Below are 5,862 nucleotides of genomic sequence, written 5' to 3'. Positions count from 1 at the left end.
AGCCGACCCTCAGCCAGACGTGGCCCGGGAACGGAATCCATGGACCGCAATGTGCGTTCGAAACGTCGATGTTCATGTGTCCTGCAGTTCACATGTCGACGCGCAATTTGCTGCGTTCTTCATCGACCACGAGCCGAGTGATCCACCGTCCTGGGTGATCTTTTTTGTTTAGTTTCCACTGTCTCTTTCAAAACAGTTGCATAGGCGGGACTGAGGCGTTTGACGGCCCCTGTTCCAGCGTTCTGTGTCCAACGGCCTCACGGCCGATGGGCGTCGTACGGCTCCACACCGGAGCGGACAGGCACTCGGGCGAAAGTCATTCAAAACCGGCGCCAGGCGCCAGGTGCCGCAGGCCAGCCGCTCCAGAGCTTCAGCGCTCGTACCACACAACATTTTGTCCGTTAGTTTTGAGAGGCACGCGTGGTTCCGCACGCGGCGCACGGCTGCTGCCGTACAGGTAGCGTGTTGCGCGACACGACACGCACATCGAAAGACATGCAGTCTAGTCGGTAATGATCCTTCCGCAGGTTCACCTACGGAAACCTTGTTACGACTTTTACTTCCTCTAAATGATCAAGTTTGGTCATCTTTCCGGTAGCATCGGCAACGACAGAGTCGATGCCGCGTACCAGTCCGAAGACCTCACTAAATCATTCAATCGGTAGTAGCGACGGGCGGTGTGTACAAAGGGCAGGGACGTAATCAACGCGAGCTTATGACTCGCGCTTACTGGGAATTCCTCGTTCATGGGGAACAATTGCAAGCCCCAATCCCTAGCACGAAGGAGGTTCAGCGGGTTACCCCGACCTTTCGGCCTAGGAAGACACGCTGATTCCTTCAGTGTAGCGCGCGTGCGGCCCAGAACATCTAAGGGCATCACAGACCTGTTATTGCTCAATCTCGTGCGGCTAGAAGCCGCCTGTCCCTCTAAGAAGAAAAGTAATCGCTGACAGCACGAAGGATGTCACGCGACTAGTTAGCAGGCTAGAGTCTCGTTCGTTATCGGAATTAACCAGACAAATCGCTCCACCAACTAAGAACGGCCATGCACCACCACCCACCGAATCAAGAAAGAGCTATCAATCTGTCAATCCTTCCGGTGTCCGGGCCTGGTGAGGTTTCCCGTGTTGAGTCAAATTAAGCCGCAGGCTCCACTCCTGGTGGTGCCCTTCCGTCAATTCCTTTAAGTTTCAGCTTTGCAACCATACTTCCCCCGGAACCCAAAAGCTTTGGTTTCCCGGAGGCTGCCCGCCGAGTCATCGGAGGAACTGCGGCGGATCGCTGGCTGGCATCGTTTATGGTTAGAACTAGGGCGGTATCTGATCGCCTTCGAACCTCTAACTTTCGTTCTTGATTAATGAAAACATACTTGGCAAATGCTTTCGCTTCTGTTCGTCTTGCGACGATCCAAGAATTTCACCTCTAACGTCGCAATACGAATGCCCCCGCCTGTCCCTATTAATCATTACCTCGGGTTCCGAAAACCAACAAAATAGAACCGAGGTCCTATTCCATTATTCCATGCACACAGTATTCAGGCGGGCTTGCCTGCTTTAAGCACTCTAATTTGTTCAAAGTAAACGTGCCGGCCCACCCAGACACTCAATAAAGAGCACCTTGGTAGGATTTCAACGGGGTCCGCCTCGGGACGCACGAACACGCACGAGGCGGTCGCACGCCTTCGGCTCGCCCCACCGGCAGGACGTCCCACGATACATGCCAGTTAAACACCGACGGGCGGTGAACCAACAGCGTGGGACACAAATCCAACTACGAGCTTTTTAACCGCAACAACTTTAATATACGCTATTGGAGCTGGAATTACCGCGGCTGCTGGCACCAGACTTGCCCTCCAATAGATACTCGTTAAAGGATTTAAAGTGTACTCATTCCGATTACGGGGCCTCGGATGAGTCCCGTATCGTTATTTTTCGTCACTACCTCCCCGTGCCGGGAGTGGGTAATTTGCGCGCCTGCTGCCTTCCTTGGATGTGGTAGCCGTTTCTCAGGCTCCCTCTCCGGAATCGAACCCTGATTCCCCGTTACCCGTTACAACCATGGTAGGCGCAGAACCTACCATCGACAGTTGATAAGGCAGACATTTGAAAGATGCGTCGCCGGTACGAGGACCGTGCGATCAGCCCAAAGTTATTCAGAGTCACCAAGGCAAACGGACCGGACGAGCCGACCGATTGGTTTTGATCTAATAAAAGCGTCCCTTCCATCTCTGGTCGGGACTCTGTTTGCATGTATTAGCTCTAGAATTACCACAGTTATCCAAGTAACGTGGGTACGATCTAAGGAACCATAACTGATTTAATGAGCCATTCGCGGTTTCACCTTAATGCGGCTTGTACTGAGACATGCATGGCTTAATCTTTGAGACAAGCATATGACTACTGGCAGGATCAACCAGGGAGCTGCGTCAACTAGAGCTGAGCAGCCGGCCGCCCGGGAGTGTGTCCCAGGGGCCCGCGCGAACACGCAAGCGTCCGCTCAATTATTCTGCAAACAGGAGGAGGCTGAGCTCCCCTGCACAATACACCTCGAAACCCTCTCAGGTCCCGGCGGCGCGCAGCGCCGTCCTAAGTACTTGGTCGGGTTCGAGAGAGGCGCAATCGCCCGGAGTTAGGCGAGTAGACGCTTTAGGTGCGACCACCCGTGCTCCCAACTGAGCTTGCCGCTGCCGACAGAGGCCCGGGAGCGTGCTGTCGTGGCATTGCCGGCGGGAGACAACACGCGCCACCTACGGTGACCGGCAGCTCCAACGCCAGCGCCACAGAAGGGCAAAGGCCCCACGTGGGTGCCGAAGCGAACTCTCCCAGCACAGCGCACGTGCCAACACGTCTGCACAACTGCGATACAAACCACCAGCGAGAACCGCTGGGGCGACCGAGCAGCAGACGGCGTCGCGGCGCCGAGTGCCGGGCGGCGGCGCATCCTCAACGCACACAGTCCTCAGTCGGACCAGCACACTGCAGATGTCCACCGCGCTTCGCACCGGGCCCGCGAGGACCCACTTTGGCCGCCCGGCGCCGCGCGCAGGGTGCCCCGGCGCGCAGCTGCGCCGCCTGCCGCGTCCGTCGGCCGGCGCGCCTGCCACTGGGCGCCCCCACCAGCCGGCTGTAGCGCGTGCGCCCACGCACCGCGCGGCCAGCACGCCGGGCGGCCCCCCTCACCGGCCGGGGACGGTCCCACCCAGCCACCGCCGCGTATCGCTTCACACACAGATTTGCCCTTACTGATTTACCTCCAGCAACAACAACCGCACCACAATGGGTTTACCAGTTGTTCATTTGCGTTGCGTCACGTCACCAGCAAACGTAGACGTCCATCCCAGTTTGCAAATGCAACGATTATTGCATACCTGTCTGTTAGGTGTCACGACACACTACGTCTGCCCACATACACGCAACAAAATGTGCACGACTAGAGAACACGTGGGAGGTGGCCCCCTACGTATGCGATGTCCATTACGAGACCGACTGTCAACCAGCATCTGTACCATGTCGCAGATGTGGAACGCGGTGCACCATGCTATCACACTGTGTGAGAAGAGACGACTACGTTTGAATACACGCGCCACTACATCAACAGACGGCTCATGCTGATCGCCATCCAGGGCGTCCGTTACTCCCACACGTCTCTATGGCGTACCACACTGCAATGTAGCTGTTATGGGGAGACGGCACGTGGCTGAGTGCACAACATTTGGACCGTATGGTTCGCTGTTGTTGGGCGCAGTCGTACGGTCACACATGTGCCACAGCGTATCATTCAGTACATACGGACCTATGTGCAGTACAATGTGAGGATTAAGCTTACGATATCAGCGGACAGTGGACACAGGCCGTACCACGACGTAGACTGAGCGCTTCGACATGCGAATGCCAGTGAACAGCTGCGAAGGGCATTGAACACGCAAGCACCTGAACGACCAGCGTGCGAAGGCAGGGTGGAGGGGGGGGGGCGATGTACATCCTGCAGTTGTCCACATTACAGTGTACAGCGGGAGCATGTAAAAAGTAAGCAACACTTGCGAAGTGTTCAACATGAAACGACACACAAGAGGGTGGGCGGTGCGAGTAGCGAACTATATTCAGAGGGTTGTGGTTAGACAACACTAGATTAATGTAACGTGTCATATGCCAATTACAGAGCAGGTTAAGGCACAACGTGGGTTAGGTTAAGGCACAACGTGGGTTAGGTTAAGGCACAACGTGGGTTAGGTTAAGGCACAACGTGGGTTAGGTTAAGGCACAACGTGGGTTAGGTTAAGGCACAACGTGGGTTAGGTTAAGGCACAACGTGGGTTAGGTTAAGGCACAACGTGGGTTAGGTTAAGGCACAACGTGGGTTAGGTTAAGGCACAACGTGGGTTAGGTTAAGGCACAACGTGGGTTAGGTTAAGGCACAACGTGGGTTAGGTTAAGGCACAACGTGGGTTAGGTTAAGGCACAACGTGGGTTAGGTTAAGGCACAACGTGGGTTAGGTTAAGGCACAACGTGGGTTAGGTTAAGGCACAACGTGGGTTACGTTAAGGCACAACGTGGGTTACGTTAAGGCACAACGTGGGTTACGTTAAGGCACAACGTGGGTTACGTTAAGGCACAACGTGGGTTACGTTAAGGCACAACGTGGGTTACGTTAAGGCACAACGTGGGTTACGTTAAGGCACAACGTGGGTTACGTTAAGGCACAACGTGGGTTACGTTAAGGCACAACGTGGGTTAGGTTAAGGCACAACGTGGGTTAGGTTAAGGCACAACGTGGGTTAGGTTAAGGCACAACGTGGGTTAGGTTAAGGCACAACGTGGGTTACGTTAAGGCACAACGTGGGTTACGTTAAGGCACAACGTGGGTTACGTTAAGGCACAACGTGGGTTACGTTAAGGCACAACGTGGGTTACGTTAAGGCACAACGTGGGTTACGTTAAGGCACAACGTGGGTTACGTTAAGGCACAACGTGTGTTAGGTTAAGGCACAACGTGGGTTAGGTTAAGGCACAACGTGGGTTAGGTTAAGGCACAACGTGGGTTACGTTAAGGCACAACGTGGGTTACGTTAAGGCACAACGTGGGTTACGTTAAGGCACAACGTGGGTTACGTTAAGGCACAACGTGGGTTACGTTAAGGCACAACGTGGGTTACGTTAAGGCACAACGTGGGTTACGTTAAGGCACAACGTGGGTTACGTTAAGGCACAACGTGTGTTAGGTTAAGGCACAACGTGGGTTAGGTTAAGGCACAACGTGGGTTAGGTTAAGGCACAACGTGGGTTAGGTTAAGACACAAATTGCGTTACAAATTGCGTTACATTGCGGTACAAATTGCGTTACATTGCGGTACAAATTGCGTTACATTGCGGTACAAATTGCGTTACAAATTTGGTTAGGTTAAGGTGCAAAATGGGTTGGATTACAGTACACAACATGGTAAGAGATAGTGTGTTTGGGGGGGGGGGGGGGGCAGGTTCGTTGGTAGTGATCATTGTAAGTGAATGTCTGAGGCAGCGTCAGTATGTCACAGCAGTTCTGTCTCGTCAGGATGCGCTTTTCGCTCGTGACTGGAGGCGCGCCGCGTCTGTGGTTGCGGCAAGGGAGTGGCAGACCTGTGTGATTCATTCCTGCCATTGTTTCTGTGCGTAACAGGAGGCAGTGTGGTGGTGTTGGGTGCACCCCTGTGTAGGACATGTGTGGGTGTTGGTGGCTTATCTGAGCAATTGTGGATGTTGGACGGGTGGGATATTCTATTTTATAATTGGACCCCCTGGTGTGGTTATCATAGTGTGGATGGTGTACTGTGGCGGAGAGGATGCACCGGACGTTGGTCCATGCTGGTGCTTACATATCGTATCTGT

At 54.2% G+C, this 5,862-nt stretch overlaps 2 non-coding genes across 2 annotated transcripts; both read right to left on the bottom strand.

Moving 5' to 3' along the window:
- Positions 1–3: 3 nt before the first annotated feature.
- Positions 4–157, bottom strand: LOC126126809 (5.8S ribosomal RNA). Its single transcript, XR_007526895.1, has one exon. It is a non-coding gene; the product is annotated as a 5.8S ribosomal RNA (ribosomal RNA).
- Positions 158–510: 353 nt separating this feature from the next.
- On the bottom strand, positions 511–2,419 carry LOC126126815 (small subunit ribosomal RNA). The gene has a single exon (XR_007526901.1). It is a non-coding gene; the product is annotated as a small subunit ribosomal RNA (ribosomal RNA).
- Between the last annotated feature and the right edge of the window lie 3,443 nt (positions 2,420–5,862).

This window comes from Schistocerca cancellata, unplaced genomic scaffold, assembly GCF_023864275.1.
Source record: "Schistocerca cancellata isolate TAMUIC-IGC-003103 unplaced genomic scaffold, iqSchCanc2.1 HiC_scaffold_472, whole genome shotgun sequence".
NCBI classification, from domain to species: domain Eukaryota; kingdom Metazoa; phylum Arthropoda; class Insecta; order Orthoptera; family Acrididae; genus Schistocerca; species Schistocerca cancellata.
Note: the sequence above shows the minus strand (reverse complement) of the source record. Positions and strands in the feature narration are given on the sequence as shown.